Consider the following 17873-nt stretch of genomic DNA (forward strand, 5'->3'; position numbering starts at 1 on the left):
AAGTAATGTGATTTTTGATTACTCCTAAAAAAGTAATCTGGTTACTTTACTGATTACTTTATTGTGTAACCCTAACCCCTTTTTTGTCAAAGTAACTAAGTTACTTAAAACCAATTTCCGCCCTTTGCTGCCTAAACATATGAATGACAACCGGTTACTTAGATAATACTTAAGAAAGTGCAGGAACATTAAACATGAACATGTTTCTTTGTTTCTGTTTCTGTGGTTTTACAATACAGAAATTGGTGTATAACACGTTACACCTGCAGGCAGGTTACAAACTGTAACTATAACATTTACATGTAGGCTGGATGCAACTGTAACTATAAAATTTTTTCAAGTACCAGAGCTGAACTTTTTTTTTTCTTTTGCTCTGGCATACTCTTTTTTGAGGTATGATGAGAAAGACACTCAGCTTAGCATTATTGCTAATAGGGATCTTTTCTAGTGTAAACGAACTAAGTGTGCTGTGTGTTCCAGTGTTGCCATTTCTGTTTAGCACTCTTATGTCCGACTGTTGTAAACAGAACACAGGACTCGCAGGAGAAGAGGGACGTTACGTGCGGGTTGGTTGCGTGTGTTTGTTCTTGGCTTTTCTGATAGCCCTCGTGAGTTGTATTTCTATTTTCCAAAGTCGGCTACGGTCAACAGTAGCGTTTGTTAATTTAAATAAAAGTGTGACATCCCAACCAACGTATGCTGGTGGCGTTCTTGCAAGACGTTACACTATTATTGCACGGAAAGAGGGCGAGTGAACAGTACTCAATGGACACATTTCCTCTGTAAAATATCGGCCGACCAACTTTTTTCAAATCACTCCCACTTACTTGTGTTCTTTTACTAAAATCCATCTTAATATGTTTGCGTGCCGGGGGGGCTGAAGTAACTGTACTGTAGAACTGCTGGATGTCTCCTTACCTGTCGGCTTTGCTTCGAGTTGTATCACGCTGTGCTGTGGTAACAAGTGTTTCTTCAAATTGGATGTGGAGTTTTTAGCGGTTGTAAGATTTAGGAGGTATTTTGTCCTCCTTGCGTGTTCAAATATGAGGGTGAGTTGTTGTAAGAAAAATACATTCTTTGCAAAAATGATTTTTAATCAAACAAGAGATCTCTTGGAACATTCAACACTCAGGTACATCACTTAAGAACGTGGAATTTCAGAGCGTCAGAATGTGTCCCCTCTTCCGGGTTGCAGACGCTATATATAGTTTCTTAAAATCCGCCCCTCTGATCATTTCGGCCAGTACTTTTCCAAAGGAGGTGGCAAGACGAAGTCTAATGTAAACAAACGTTCAGGGGCAAATTTGGTGCATAAACTGGGACATAGTTGAAGGGTCTGACTTCCCCAAAACAATATCTCGCAAAACAACCCGAACTGGACATGACTGATAGAGACAATAATGTATGTGTATGTGTATTATTTCAAAACGAATTCTGTTTTCATTGGTGAGATGTGCGTGTATTTAAAACAACGAATTTCTGGCCCAATCAGTGTCTAGGCAGACTGTGAGAGCCAAATGTGTTTTGGCAAAGAAGTGCGGAGAAGGAACTTTTTAGACAAAACAACGTCGTTCAAGCTTAAGGTTAGAGCATACGAGGTCAACATCATGTGTCCTGCTGAGACACAAGATTTCTAATTCAAAGGTTAATATGGAAAATTAAAATGTTCATATGTGTAACAATAGTTGGTATATAAATTTAGGTATTAAAAATGTTATTATATCTTTCAGTCCGCCCTTTGGGCTTACGTAAACACTAACTAAGCCCAACAACTAAATATTTAAACATTTTTACCAAAGGATTCCCACGGGATCTTCATCATAATAGCAGGTGCAACACAGGAAGAAGAAAAACACCCTTTTAACAAGAGAGGACGTCCGTCATATGTCAAACAGTGTGATTCATCAGAAGATATTTTGTTTTTTCAGTTTTTTGTGTTTTTTCGGTTTTTCAGCAAAATAAGCATATCACATATAAAGACAGTGGGTTATGATTATGTCAAAAAATTGTAGCGGGGGATTTCAGGAAATTGGCATGGCAGTTAAGGATTAAAAGGAGTGTCATTGTGTATGTGCAATTCGGGACGCGATTGAAGACTTGTCGTCGTTTGGGCTAGGGAGGTTTTGTTGCTTGCGTTTTGTTGTTGTTTTTTTTTAAACAGAGTCCTTCAGCTCTGCGTTTGGCTGGCAACCTGTCCAGGTTGCACCTTGTCTCCTGCCCGAAGCCAGTTGGGATCGGCTTCAGCACCCCCACAATCATTGTGAGGACAAGCGGTCAGGGGAATGGATGGATGAATCCTTTAGCCCACATCTACTGCCAGAGATGTAGGAATTCATCGAATTGGGGTTTGTTTCCTGAAAGTGTGGCTCATTTTTTTTGAACGCCGGGGAAAAGGGACACATTACTCCTATTTCCATTGGGTAATGCTCAGCTCGTTAGCTGACACTGGAAGCAGCAGTCGACTGGTTTCTCTGTTGACTCCCCCTGGTGGCTCGAGCAGTTGGTCAGGTGGCTCGAGCAGTGGTCTCTCTGAAGGTAATGGTTGAGTAGGAAGTGGACCCGGCAGGTCTGAAGGCCGGATGTTGAACGAACCAGGTGTCGGCGTCATTGGACTGATTGACCCCTCCATCACCTCAGGTCTGAGTGCAGGACATTTTCATTAGTCACTAATAAACATTTTATTCACATCCCTTCTTCTGAGAGAGAGCATTTTGGTAGTGTTATTAGTTAGGGGTTAGTAAATTTTTAGTAAAGTTCTGCAGGCCCGTCCTGTGGAAAAAATTCTGTATGTTGTGACATTCAATTATGATCCAGCCTTTGGCTGGTTTTTTAATGACCTAAGCACATTGATTGCAAGGAAAATAAAGATCTTTTTTAGCCAGTTCAAATCTGACAAGGCCAATTTTGTTTACAAAATATGATTATTAAAATATGTTATTATAATACTTATTGTTATAGATATAGCATGTCAAATGTGCTTCCGGCCATTAAACAAATGCAACTTTCGCCTCAATAATAAAATCAAAAAATAACAACTTCCCCCAGGGCCCCAGGGATTAATAAAAATAGAAATGGAACATATTCACCTTAATTTGTCGTCTCTGCCGAAACTTACTCCTTCTCCATGGTCCAAAAAATTCCCCAAGGTCCTCCTATAAAATTCGTTCTCACGGACTATCTCTAATTATCATATTAAGACTAACTTTTAATTTTATATTTATTTTTTATTTCGCAATGACATACCCAGACCAACTAATAATTCCCCCTTCTGAAAAAGATCGCTTTAGAGAATTTTTCAGACTAATATATAAAGTTTTGCAGTACCTAAATTTAGCTTGTGTATTTATTTTAAAAAGAGGGGAAAAAGTTTACATTTAACCAGTAAATTCAACAATGCATCCCAAGCCAGTGTTTAAATTTGAAAAGAGAATTTGGGAAAATATCAAAAGACCAAGTTTTAAAAAATAAAATATAATAATTAAGGTTCAAATAAATTATATCTTATCTATATTCATATTAGCTGTTTTCAATTTCTGAAACTTTAAATTTACCAATATTATCTTTTGTACTTTAAAATATTGTAGCTTAACCAATAAATTTAACAAAAAATCAAATATTATCAATACATAAAGTTGCCCTTAGTTTTAATATTACCATTAAGCTTACTAGTCCCCCTGTTTGATGTTTGTCCAAAAAACTGACTGTTTTAAAATAGCAAAATAAACAAATCAGATCAAATCAAAAATTGACATCAAAAAGTTTTTAAAATATAAAAAATTTGTATATATAAAATGTTGTCAATCAATTAGTTAAATTTACCAAATGTTTTACTGTAAATGTTATAACCCTACCCATGTCAAAATATAGATTTCAGTGCAAACAGTCAGCGTCAAATCATATGGCCCGGTATCAGCAATTCAAAGAGAGCATTGTTTGTTGGGTGTGGCCTTCGTATGGCATAGTTCTTTCGTAGGACAGTTCTGGACGCAGGAACGCTTTGAAGACGCTTGTGCAGAATATTTGGAGCAGTTTCATAGAACAGTTCATTTGGCAGTGGAGCAGTTTTTCTTTTTTCACATTTGTATATGATGGCACAGTCTTTGTGGCAATAGTCGGCAGGAATCTCCGCCCTTCCATCTGGCGTTAGCAGGCTGCAGGTGTAGTCAGGTATGGCGGCATCTTTTTCCACCGCCCTGCTGGTGGTGGTGACAGGTGGCAGTTGCAGTTTCTCTGTCCCGCCAGTTGACTTTTATTATGAAATACTGACCCCGACCATCAATTTTTCAGCCGACCATTCTCACCTAAAATCTCATCAACATCTAGGCCATAATATGTCAGTAAAATCAAAATCTGTCTTTATTTCAAAGAGATGAGAAAAAAAAAAAAATAAATTCTTTGAGGGGAGAAAAAAAAAATAAATAATTTTTTTTTAAAAAATATTTCCTTAGAGGGAAAAAAAAAAAAATAAAATAAAATAAAAAATAAAAAAATAAAATAAAATAAAAATAATTAAACAATAAAAGTTCATACTTTAAAATAATTGCTAATTATATGTCAATATTTGTTATGGTTGTCAATATTCAATTAGTGTGTTTTGCATATCTTCATAAATAACATTTAGGATGAGATTAGGATAGATATACCTTAACAATTTACAAATATAATTCCGAATCAATTAATAAGTGTGGTAGCTTTCAATTAATATTTTCACAAAACGTCTAATCAGCTTTTTAGTCAAACATCAAAACAAAAAATTAACTTAATTACATCGCACCTGATGAATATATCAAAAGTGTCATTCTTCCAGACGACCCCCCCCATGGACTCCAAATCTAAATGGGACTCAAGCAAAAGACATAGTTAATATTACATTTGGGAGAGATAAAAATTATTTTATAATGGGAAAAGAAACAAAAACAAACAAACAATCATCTATATAAAAATTATTCCACATTAGTCATGCTGTCCAAGTTATTCGTTATTGGTTATTATTATTATCATCATTAAAATAAAATAAAGAATAGAGACTAAACTGTTTGATGTCATTGAGGTTTACAAGCAATTGTTAATATGGGTTTTTTCAAAAAAAAAAAATTGGCTTTCGGCATTTGTAATTTGGAGACATCTAGTGGTTTTAGGTATGTCATTACATCTATAATTCTTAAAGGGTGACATCTCGCTCTAAATACACTTTAAAATACAAGTTATATAATGCCGCTGAATTATTTAAGCAGACCCTTAAATTCACCATTTTAGCATAAAAATCTTATTAATCTTACCGTCTAATTAATTCACCCTGCTTAGCGCATTTTAAACGGTTTAATTTGTTCTATCACATAAATTTATATCATACAGTTATTTTATTTGCAAAGCCACATTTCAATATTAATCATTTTCCAATATACTTTTCTTAAAGTGGGGGCTTGTCCGGGATATTCTTCTACAATAAAAAAATAAATTGTATTCAGTCTTAACTTTATTGAACAAACGGGGGCCGTTTACGGACCTTCAAAGTTAAATTGCCGTCATTAAAATTTCAAACAAATGCCATATCTTATTTAAAATAAACTAACCTTTTCCACTATATAATCAAATCCCGTCGTTTAATATTAATTACATTTTAAGTCATTATTAAACGGTATGTTTTGTTAGCGGAAGTGATAGCAAGTCAGATCATCTAGTCCTTCAAAAATAAAAGTTTAGTCATTACTTAACGTTACATAAATGGTTATAACTTCACAAAAGTACCTCAATTTAGTATTCGAGCATTATTCATTATCATCTTATCCAATTATGTGTCGTCTTTATTTCACCCGAAAACATATTATCTATGTAGTATTTTACTTCGAACGGCCGGCTGTACAAATTTCAACGTTCGTCCTTCACAAAAATTAACTCACCGTAGCTTATAACGGCGCCATAAGATTCATCCCACCGCAATCGTTCTCCTATGGGATAATTATTCTATTTCTTGCCTTGTTTTTTCATGGATAATCCTCTAACAGCAGTGCATGCGCACACAATTCCCTGACGCCTCGTGGCGTGGCATCAGCCATTTTTGTAGTTTTTCGATCGCAAATGAAAATTTGATGACAACTTCCTTTCGTTTCGTGACGCGCATCCGGCGTCAACCATTTTAGTTGTAGTTTTCAACCCGTATTTTCTTTTTTATCAATTATTACCCTTGTTTTATAGCTTATTATATTATATTATATTATATTTCGTATTATAGCTAAGTCATATTAACATTTCTAAATACAATAACGTCTCACTTAGCAAAATTAGTCAACAAAATATCTCATCGCTGTCTCTTTAAGAGCACCATGCCAGACTTGGTCCGGACATTTACAAAATGAACATATACAACGGACAAACAGACAAGACATGTCGTTTTGTGACATATCAACACATAAATATCCGGATGTCAACTGCGCTACCCCAGCTTCAACAGTTTTGTCTTTGAATTTTAATCACGAATATTCAATAGACCTATTGACTGATCTAAAGCGTCGTATCAAATATGCTTTAGTCAGCCCGACTTACACGAGTTGAGTCAATACATCTTATATCTTGTCTAAAAATGTCAATATCCAATTATTCATAGACCTATCGATTAATCTTAAAGCGGCGTATTAAATCCGTTTTATGTCAATCTGACTTCTATAAGTTGAGTCTTTTGTCCCTAGAAAATGAAGCAGTCGATCCTCCCGCAGCTTTAATCGGCAACACTTATTCAAGGATCTTGTATCTAATTACCCAAGAATCTATTGCTCATAAAAACAAAGTGTTTGTCTCGTAATTCTCCCGCGCATCAGGCAGGGATCAAGACAAAGATGCTTTTTGAGCCGACTTCTCTCAACTTAAATATATGTATGGACGTAAAACCAATGCCCACACATCTAACGCTTGGTTAAAACAATAATGTTTCCCCAGCTGATTTACTCTCAACTTCAACAACTTAATCTTAACCTCATATACACAGACTTCAAATCAATTATCTACGTATCTATCATCTGTAAAAACAAATTTGTAAAGACAAAATGTTTCCCAGACTGACTTACTAGCGATCGTTATTAATCTTTATAACTCCAAAAAGATCGCATATCATCTGCGCATTTCCGCATACACTACCACGTCACCACGTGTATAGTTCAAACACCGTGGTAAAATCCGAAATCTGGGACTTTCACGTCCAAGCAAACGATTTCAAAATTCATCACTATTTTTCTTACACAGACTCCAGCCTCAAAATAATTTTACACGACGAATTTACCAGCCGCCGCGCCCTGAAACAGACAGAATTCCTAAAACGTGGATTCATTTGTCCACTTACCTTAATTATTATGTGGCCGTAGAATTCTGCCCGTCCCTGAACGCCCCGCTGGAAACTGTCGAAACGTCGGTGGTCGCCAATTGAAAGATTTAGGAGGTATTTTGTCCTCCTTGCGTGTTCAAATATGAGGGTGAGTTGTTGTAAGAAAAATACATTCTTTGCAAAAATGATTTTTAATCAAACAAGAGATCTCTTGGAACATTCAACACTCAGGTACATCACTTAAGAACGTGGAATTTCAGAGCGTCAGAATGTGTCCCCTCTTCCGGGTTGCAGACGCTATATATAGTTTCTTAAAATCCGCCCCTCTGATCATTTCGGCCAGTACTTTTCCAAAGGAGGTGGCAAGACGAAGTCTAATGTAAACAAACGTTCAGGGGCAAATTTGGTGCATAAACTGGGACATAGTTGAAGGGTCTGACTTCCCCAAAACAATATCTCGCAAAACAACCCGAACTGGACATAACTGATAGAGACAATAATGTATGTGTATGTGTATTATTTCAAAACAAATTCTGTTTTCATTGGTGAGATGTGCGTGTATTTAAAACAACGAATTTCTGGCCCAATCAGTGTCTAGGCAGACTGTGAGAGCCAAATGTGTTTTGGCAAAGAAGTGCGGAGAAGGAACTTTTTAGACAAAACAACGTCGTTCAAGCTTAAGGTTAGAGCATACGAGGTCAACATCATGTGCCCTGCTGAGACACAAGATTTCTAATTCAAAGGTTAATATGGAAAATTAAAATGTTCATATGTGTAACAATAGTTGGTATATAAATTTAGGTATTAAAAATGTTATTATATCTTTCACGGTCAACAGTGTTTTTGAGCCAGCGCAAAGTTTGCATTGCACTGAGTGGTTTTTGTCATCTTTACTGGACAAAAATGCGAAATAATGGCAAATGCATGCGTTTGTGGAGCCCCTCCTGCTTCTTCCATTGTTTTGGCCAGACTCCTAGCGCTCATACATGTTGGTTCTCGTGACCCGGCGTTGCGTCTTCCGCTGAGAAAATGTGACATGTGATGTGACGTCACTCACAAATGCAAGAGAAACATTTTCTGCTAGAAATTACCTTCGAAATGGACAAGAAAATTCTGCATTCTACATACATTATGAGGTAATAAAAAAAAAAAAAAGTAACATACAGCCACTTAGGAAAGTAACTTCAATCAGATTACTGGTTTGGAAAACTGAACGCATTAGATTGCTCGTTATTGAAAGAAAGTAATCAGATTACAATAAAGCGTTACTTAGCAATGCGTTAGTGACAACACTGACTATGTTATAGTTATATTTTTATGTAAATTAAATTGAAAAAGTTAAATAAATGAAAGTACATAAAGTAATAATAATTGGGGGCGGCGTGGCTCAGTGGTATGGTGGTTGTTTCCTAACCCAGAGGTTGTGGTTTCGATCCCATGCCATTGTGACCATATCGAAGTATCCTTGAGCAAGTTACTGAACCCCCAGTTGCTCCTGATGCTGCGTCATCAGTAGGTGAATGAGTAGTTGAATGTAAAGCGCTTTAAGGGCCCTGTAAGGTGGAAAAGCGCTATATAAATGAAGAACCAGTACCATACCAATAATAATAACTAGACAAAGTGCAATTTCTGGAGAAATTGCGTGAGAATGCTGAACTGTGCCACTAAGCAGTATAAAAGAGCTGTCAAGGATGATCAGTTGTATGTATGGAAGTGGGCATGGAAAGTGGGAAGTTTTAATGTCTGTCTCATTGAAAATAAACAGGGAAAAGTTGATATTTAATGTTAAATTGGGCGAATACTGCAAGTAATGTGGAATCAGACAAAATATACACCGGAGGCGTGAATTTTATAAGCAAGTTGAAAATTGAACAGTGTAAATTGGAAGTATTATGTGGGAGTTGTTACACGACAACTACTTTACTACACCTTGTGGTGCAACCAGGACACATCGTCAGTGATGTATCCGTTTTTGGGTCTTACATCAGACACCACCCGGGCGACCCAGCCTAAGGTGATCAGGCCCCAACTTGTGTCCAGGTAGCGCACTACGCCACGTGCCCCCCCCCTCCTTAACCAGTCACTGTGAAGCTTTCTCAGCAGCCTCCAGGATGTTGTTGATGGCTCTTCGCCTGTGCAGTCCGCAAATCCCTAAGAGTCCCAGGACCCGGTGTAGAGACTGTCCTGCGAAGCCCCTGCAGCCCACTTTAATAGGCTCACAGCGGGCCTTCCATCCATTCCGCCGCTAGTCCGCTACCAGGTCTGTGTCCTTGGCCCTCTTCCTCTCCTGGGCTTCCTCTACTCGATCTTCCCAGGGGATAGTGAAGGAATATTTTGATTACTATATTAAGTGTAATCTTTGCGTGTCCAAATAATTGTATTCAGGATCTGATGAAGAAGGTTCCTTGCAAGGATTTATTTAGAAGCTTCTAAAGACACAGTTAGGACACCCACTTCTGAATGCGACCTGGACCCCCCAAGTGTGTAACAGTCTACAGAACATCCACTCATTTATAACCAAAGGATAAAAGGATCCTCCTCCCGGCTCTTGATTGAACAAAGGACAGACATGTCATGTCCTAGATTGAACAAAAGTGTAATGTTGATGGTAAACAGACATCTTTATACAGTTCCCCTTCTTGATTGGGGGAACAGATGTAATCAAGATCTGACCCCAGACCTTCAGTCCCTAATGACAAGAGACTCTGACAACATCATGCACATTCCCCCTCCAACAGCATTGAGGGTACAAAGATCAAATAAAGTTCACAAAATCACCATCCCACTGTATTATTTTAAACACTCATGATTATATCACATCTATATGCTTTATAAGTAAATTCAAAAACAGTAAAATTATAAATTGAAAATATTAAATGTCCTACCATTGAACTTCTATAAATTAAAAAAAAACGGACATTTAATCCCACAATAGTCTAGAGAGAAAGTCCAGCGCGAATCTTGATCGTCGCAAAATGAAGCAATGTTTATGTGTGGAGTTTAGAAATAAGCAGGTGAGAGAGAAAGAGAGAGAGAAAGATAGATAGAGGGGCTTAGCAGTCAAAATTCAGTTTGATTCATTAAAAAATTCGGTGGAAGGGGCATAATAAATGTGAGGCATAACACTATGTGATGTGGTTAAGTGTCACGACGCAATAGCAGATGTGTCCGTCCCTCGAAGCCATCTCGTGATGAAGGTCTTTGTTGAATGAAAAGTGTGTTCGACAGTTGGTCAATTTTTTTTAAAAAGAGGCGTTTGTTAGCCTCTTTCTGAACCTGGCACTCCTCAACAGCCAGAGATTCAAAAATTGACACACTCTGGGATCACTATTTGGGAAAAAGTGATCCAATCATAAAATGATGCTCAGGGAAAAGCACTTGAACGAATCTTTTTTCAGCGACCTCCTCCGCGTGCCCAGGGAAAAGGCACTCCAAACGGGTGTGGTGGGATCCGTTAGATGGCTCCAATTGGTGTGGGCGTAGATCAGCAGATGGTTGTCCTTGGTGGCAGCGTTGAGCCAGAACTAGAGCTAGGACCAGAACCAGAACCAGAGCCAGAGCCAGCCTTAAATAGACCTAACCACCTGGAAAAAAACATTCACGTTTAGTTACTTTCAACCACACATATTCACAATCATTTATTTTTGAAGGCACATCTGTTTAGCTTATCTGTTAGCTTAGAGAATGTAGACACTATCTCCTTAATTACTGGGGGCCTCTCAACGTGTGACTCTCCCAGCGGAACATTGGGGGTGGGAAATGGCCTGTTTTTATGACCCTCAAAAGGAGTCCAGCCTTTTTATATCTTATGAAGTTTTTGTTTTTTCAAATGGGTTTGTCTGATCCAATATTCCTAGGAAACCCTTATGATGGTAGATAATGATTAATCAAATATTTTACCATGATATTTACTGTTGTAGATTTAGCATAAATATGCTCTTTGTCACACATCAAATTTCTGTATTTTTTATCGCTGTTTTTTTATTATAGCAGTGTAAATCATTTAAAAACAACATCATCTTAACTCAGAACTATTCATGTCCGGCCGGGCCATAAACAGTCTAAGAAGAGATTTATATATATACTTATACCCTTAATAAACACTGCAGTCCTGCAGTTCATTTTTACAACTTGTCTCATAAAATAATGTCCACCAGGTGTCCCAATGTTCCTTCCACACCTAAATGGCAAATTCCATGGGCTCTAGAAATTATACTTTTCAATTGTTTCTGAAATTGAATATACTTACCTTATTTTCACCATGAGTTGTCTTTGCCAGCACTTACTTTTCCTCCCATGGTCAAAATCCTCTCCATTCTCCGCCTGTAAATTCCTCACACCAAACTTCATTCTCACATCGGACTTCCTTTTGATACACAGACAGACCAGTCATTCTCACATCAGACTTCCTTTTCAACCATACACAGACAGACCAGTCATTCCCCCATCTGATAAAGATCAATTTTGATAATTTCAGACCTGAATGTGAAAACTGCAGCCGCTTCCAAATTGCTGCTTCAAAGAGGAAAAAACAGACACCTTGTGTCCTGTAGATTAGAAAAACAACCAAATTGGGACAATCTGGCCAACACCAGAACTATAAAAAGATCTCCAGCTGAGCTAGCCATGAGCCATCAAAACAAAGGCCTTTGAGGCAAGAGTTTGTAATGTAAATTTGAATCCTGTTCAGGCAACTTATAGTGAGAAAAACAACTCAAGCAGATGTAAATTAAGATACTGCAGCGGAGGACTTTTAGGGTCAGGAAGAGAAGAGAAAAAGATTTAAAACAGCCCCATTAATCTATTGCAGGTCACAAATCTTCCAAATATCTGCCATCTCAACTAGTAAAAGAAATGAGTTATAATCAGAAAAACAAGACAAAACCCCTACTTTAAACCAACCAAAAAGTATTCTTAAAATGCTAATTAACCTCACCTCTTTTACAGAGTAGTGGGGGCTTGTAAAACACAGCAGGGAACTTTGCCTTTGTGCATTCCCCGTGGGATCCAAAGATCACAGTGCTGTTGAGCTTAATCAAAATTAAAAATTTATTTCGCCGTAGGTGTTCCAAATCTATGAGTCCAATCTAGAAGCTAAAATTTAAAAGGAAAATGGGCAAAAAATTAGAAGACCAAATTCAACAAGCATCAAACAACGGAAAATATAGTATTAAAAATTAAAATAAATTGTATACTACCCTAATTCACATAAGCTGTTCTCAATTTCCGAAACTGCGTTGCTATAGATCACATCTTCCCTTCTGACATAGTACAGAGTGCAAATGTCTACAAAAAGAATACAACATACGACCTCAGGCACCAAACTAAGATGATTCCAGAACTTTGAGTCCACAACTGGAGTTCATATTCCTTCCTGTCCTTGTAGATAGCAGTTTATGCAGGGCAAAGTTCAAAGCGGGCACTGGGCTTTGTGCACTGGAGTTCTCAGGAAAAGTTCATCATGGCAGAATCGATGATAATCCTGTCTGCTCAAAAAGTTGTTGGACATTATGCTCAAACAATGCATAAGAGTCATTGAACAGTCACAGGATGAGCGGATTTACAGTGTACCATCCTTTTCGCAGTCCGTGTGGTCACTCCCCCCCCCCTTCCCCCGAAAGTGACCATTGTTCAGTTCGCCGTCCACTCTGAACATCAAGCAGAGCAGGAGAATGCTGTCCATTCCATTTCGAGCACTTTTTGGTTGAGTCACCCAAGTGAAACACCTTTCAGTCAAAGATTGAACCTGCTCAAACACTACACCTCGTAACAGACAGAGGAAGATGAGATCATAGCAAGAGAACACTGCTTGTTGTCATTCAATTTCCAAGAAAAAATAAAATAAAAAATTCCCCCAAAATATTTTGTTTTTCAAACTATTTTTAATTTATTCATTTATTTATTTTGTGGTTTTATTTGAATTTGATCACTACACTATAGCAAGTAGTAGTACTATATTTACGCATATGTCTACCATAGACATCTTCATTACGTGTTACCTCAAATTTAAGAAAATGTGACAGCTGTCAGTCACCCTGGCCACTTGGAGGAAAGTCCTCTCCAGACTTCTAGAATGGGACTCAGATAAGGACAAAGGTTAAATCATTTTCACACCTACGAATAAGTTATCAGAGATGCAGGGGAAATCAAAAAATCAAAAATGAAAAGTCTATTTCAATTAAAATTTGGTTTTATTACTTATTCAACTATATTCAAATTTGGTTTTATTACTCATTCAACTATAAAAAACACAGATCTGATTTTAAAAATAATATGATAGTGGCCTGTAGTTAACACCGAGACCTCTATATCCTTCCGCATAACAGGAACAATTTGATTTTAACAGATTAGCAATTAGACCCCTGCTATTCACACACAACAGACTACAAGTCTCTCAAATGGAGACAATGGGAGAGCGGAATAAACTTATCACACCCCCCTCCCCACAGGAGACAAAAAGGAGAGAGAGACGAGGGGGGCGGAAGAAAAACTTGTCATACACACTCCCCTGTCCTTTTTATTTAGTTTAATTTAATTTTAACAGACAACAGTACAAATCACCACCTTCTTAAAACAGCAGCTCACGACCCCCATCCTCACAGACCTTTAGTCCCTAATCAAGCGTGGGGGGAAGGGCTTTAAAAATTGTCACAGACAAAGGAAGAATTCTCCCCTACTTTCAAAATATGCAGATTTCCTGCTTACCATTCTTTTTCACCCTTTTTTGAGGACAAAGAAACTGGACGCCATTCATATACCTCCTATCTTATCTCGCTCATTTTTGGAGACACAAAATACCTGCCTTCCAACAAACTCAGTCCTCCTTTCACTTAACTTCAGTTCCTCTCCATTGTCATAAAGGCATTGAGGAGAAAAAACACAAAACCAAGAAGAAATCAAATCCCCCCTTTAAACTCACAATTCACACATGCTTCACAGTTTCAACTCACCAACCTAGACTCAGAATACACTCACACACAACACAAACTCCTCAAATTAATTCAGTGGCGTCTCAGTTGTTGAACCAATTCAAGAGGCCATAATCTTTTTCACCGCAACGTTGCTCATTTCTCCTCCAAAAAATAAAATAACCACAGACGAACACAAACCTCTCCCAAGTGCGCGGAGTCACTTGTAAAATACACCGTTACTTCGTCTAATAATAACTTCACCACGTACTTATAGCTCAAATGTCGACTTATTCGCGCACAATCCATCAGAACGTTACGGCTGCGACAGACACGTCGCGCACATTGTAAGACAAACAACGAAAAAACCGCGTGGCCACAACACACCATGGAGCTTAACAAACAAATGTGTACACTCAACAATTCATTTCTAAGCCAAGAGCTCTCGCTTGGTTCAAATTTTCCCCGCGGGTCATCTCTCCCAGTCAACACTTCATCCAATTTATGTTCCAATTTCTTAACAGATGCGGCTGCCCACAGCTAACTCATCCTCAGCCTTAAAAACAGATTCGCGCGGTAGCGTCTTACCAAAAACTCATCTCCTGTGCATGGCAACTCGTACGCTGGAAGAGCCGCTAGCTTAGCATCAGCCTCCTTGTTCTCAAAATCACTTAACACCGCCATCCGCGCAACTTTCACAGAGCTACCCAACGCTAACATTCTAGCACAAACCAACATTTGGTCCACGACCTTATATTGTAGGTAACCAGCGTCGAGCGCTGTTTTACACAATCAAATTCCACGAACACACCACATTTTTCAACGGTGAGAACCAACCACTATCACAATTAGTGCGCATTCATACATTTAAAAGAGTTTCATACTTACGTTGACGCCGTGGTGGAAATGCGTCCAGCATCATGAACTCACTGTTCGCTTAGTGACCAATTCTGACTCTCGATCGGAAGTATATGCAAATCGAACCTCCTTAGTTACGGTCTAATTTTTTCGTCCATAATATGTAGTAATTAGTCGTTTTTAATATTTATAAAGTCAGTGATGTCTCACTTATGATACTACAATATAACAGATCAAAACTATTCTCATTAATCCCCCCCCAAAAATTATTATTATATATATATATATATATATATATATATATATATATTTTTTTTTTTTTTTCAGAAAAATACAAACAAGACGAAAATGAAACAGATATTAAATACCTTCTGCGCGACTTTAATAAATATATCCAGGATCTTCACGGGCGGCTTATATCACACAGCACTCGAACCGTAGAAATATACAGCAGGCTTCATATCACTCCACACACCGTAGTGATATACGGGCGTTTAACTCAGCAATCACTACGCGTGATCAACGCGAGCTGCTTATTTCACAACACACATCAGCACACACTTAGTGCGATCACCACTAGCGGCTTATAACACACCTCAACAACCAAAACAGCCTATTCCCCCGTGGTACTCAATGTCTTATGCCGTTTCAAACGGCGGAGCGCTTGACGACTTGACGTCACTTCCGTAAACACGGGGCATCTTCATGCGCGACTTAATAAAAACTTATCCAGGATCTTCGCGGCTTCTTCACAGCTCTCACTCCGATGTGAATGATATCACACGAGCGGCTTGATTTAACACAACACACACACACACCGAGGAATTATGTCCCTCGGTTTAGTAATTCCACACAGCACACACCTTGTGTGAATGATACCACACGGGCGGCTAATCCACTCCGCACGCCCCGTAGAATTATACGGACGGCTTATTCATACGAAAAAATGAAAAAGACAGCCTATTCCACCGCGGAAAAAACTCCCATGCATGGTTCAATGTCGTAGTAATTTTCAAAATCGAGGACTTTCGCGTCCCTCCGTAACAAATACTACTTTAACCCCCCTAACTTGTTCACAGATCCCAAATACAACTTAGCACAGACAAAATGCAACTGTATTGATCCTAAACAACCAGAATTTCTCTACGTGGATAAAATGTCCACTCACCTTGTTAATATTTTTGCGCTTTAGAAATCCGGTGTGCAGGGCCAATCACAGCTGTTGCAAAAACGTCTCAATATGTCCACGTCGGGGCGTCACCATTTTGAAGGAATATTTTGATTACTATATTAAGTGTAATCTTTGCGTGTCCAAATAATTGTATTCAGGATCTGATGAAGAAGGTTCCTTGCAAGGATTTATTTAGAAGCTTCTAAAGACACAGTTAGGACACCCACATCTGAATGTGATGTAGACCCCCCAAGTGTGTAACAGTCTACAGAACATCCACTCATTTATAACCAAAGGATAAAAGGATCCTCCTCCCGGCTCTTGATTGAACAAAGGACAGACATGTCATCTCCTAGATTGAACAAAGGTGTAATGTTGATGGTAAACAGACATCTTTATACAGTTCCCCTTCTTGATTGGGGGAACAGATGTAATCAAGATCTGACCTCAGACCTTCAGTCCCTAATGACAAGAGACTCTGACAACATCATGCACATTCACCCTCCAACAGCATTGAGGGTACGAAGATCAAATAAAGTTCACAAAATCACCATCCCACTGTATTATTTTAAACACTCATGATTATATCACATCTATATGCTTTATAAGTAAATTCAAAAACAGTAAAATTATAAATTGAAAATATTAAATGTATTCAATAGTTAGTTCAAGCAGCACCACCTGCTTGCTTACCGCGAACATCAAGACCATATCTGGTCGAAGTGATGTGACTGCAATGGTGTCCGGGAATCTCAACTGTCTCACAAGGTTAACCAGGAGCTGCCAGTCTCTTGCTGTAGGACACAGGCCCTCTTGGGTCTTTCTGGGTGGTTTAGGCTTCTCACTGCTCGGACAAAGGCCATTTGAGTCTTAGATGGCTGCATCTGCTTCCCGATGTTGATGCCAGACCAGATGGTGTCTGCTACTGCCTTCAGGACCTGGTCATGGCGCCAACGTTTAACGGCCGTCTCCCAAGGCCTTTGAGCAGCCGCTGAGGATATGCTCTAATGATCCCCTACTATGGCAGAGTTGGCAAGCAGGTTAGTCTATCAGGCCCCAGGTGAACAGCTTGGCAAAGCTAGGGATGTCATACACCGACTGGACCAAGAACTTGAAATGGTGTGGCTCCACCTTCTGCGCAAAGCCCTCCACGGTGGCAATTGGGATTTCATAAATAAGCAGTGGCTAGAGGAGATGAGGGAGGATGCCATGCTGGTAAATCAAAGCCTTAAACTTTCCAGGAAGTCTTGACTTGTCCACTACTGAGAGCCATGTGTTGAGGTCATCGCTGGTGCCCTGGCGTGCAGCAGTGTCCTTCAGGTTGCCAGTAAAGAGCTTGCCCAAACTCTTCATAGGCTTTTCTGACACTGATGGAATTTTTGTGTCTCCCAGCATAAAGTGGAACTGATCAGAGACTTTTCATTTCCTCAAGACTAAGGATCTAGATTTCGCAGGCTTGAAGCTCATTCTTGCCTAATTGATGATCCTTGAAGAAGCCACCTGCATCCAGTCACTGAGGTTCTGGTCAAAGTGAGATAATCCGGCAAAAAAGTGTGGAGAATAAAAAGTGCCTAATATAATAATAATAATAATAATAATAATAATAATAATAATAATAATA

The 17873-nt window shown here is 38.6% G+C and overlaps 1 long non-coding RNA gene across 1 annotated transcript; it reads right to left on the reverse strand.

The window, feature by feature from the left end:
• Nucleotides 1–2994: 2994 nt before the first annotated feature.
• Nucleotides 2995–8137, reverse strand: LOC144057514 (uncharacterized). The gene is made up of 2 exons (XR_013295276.1): nucleotides 7334–8137; nucleotides 2995–4230 (listed from the first exon to the last, which is right to left on the reverse strand). It is a non-coding gene; the product is annotated as an uncharacterized LOC144057514 (long non-coding RNA).
• Nucleotides 8138–17873: the final 9736 nt, after the last annotated feature.

This window comes from Vanacampus margaritifer, chromosome 9 (assembly GCF_051991255.1).
Source record: "Vanacampus margaritifer isolate UIUO_Vmar chromosome 9, RoL_Vmar_1.0, whole genome shotgun sequence".
In the NCBI taxonomy this organism is placed as follows: Eukaryota; Metazoa; Chordata; class Actinopteri; order Syngnathiformes; family Syngnathidae; genus Vanacampus; species Vanacampus margaritifer.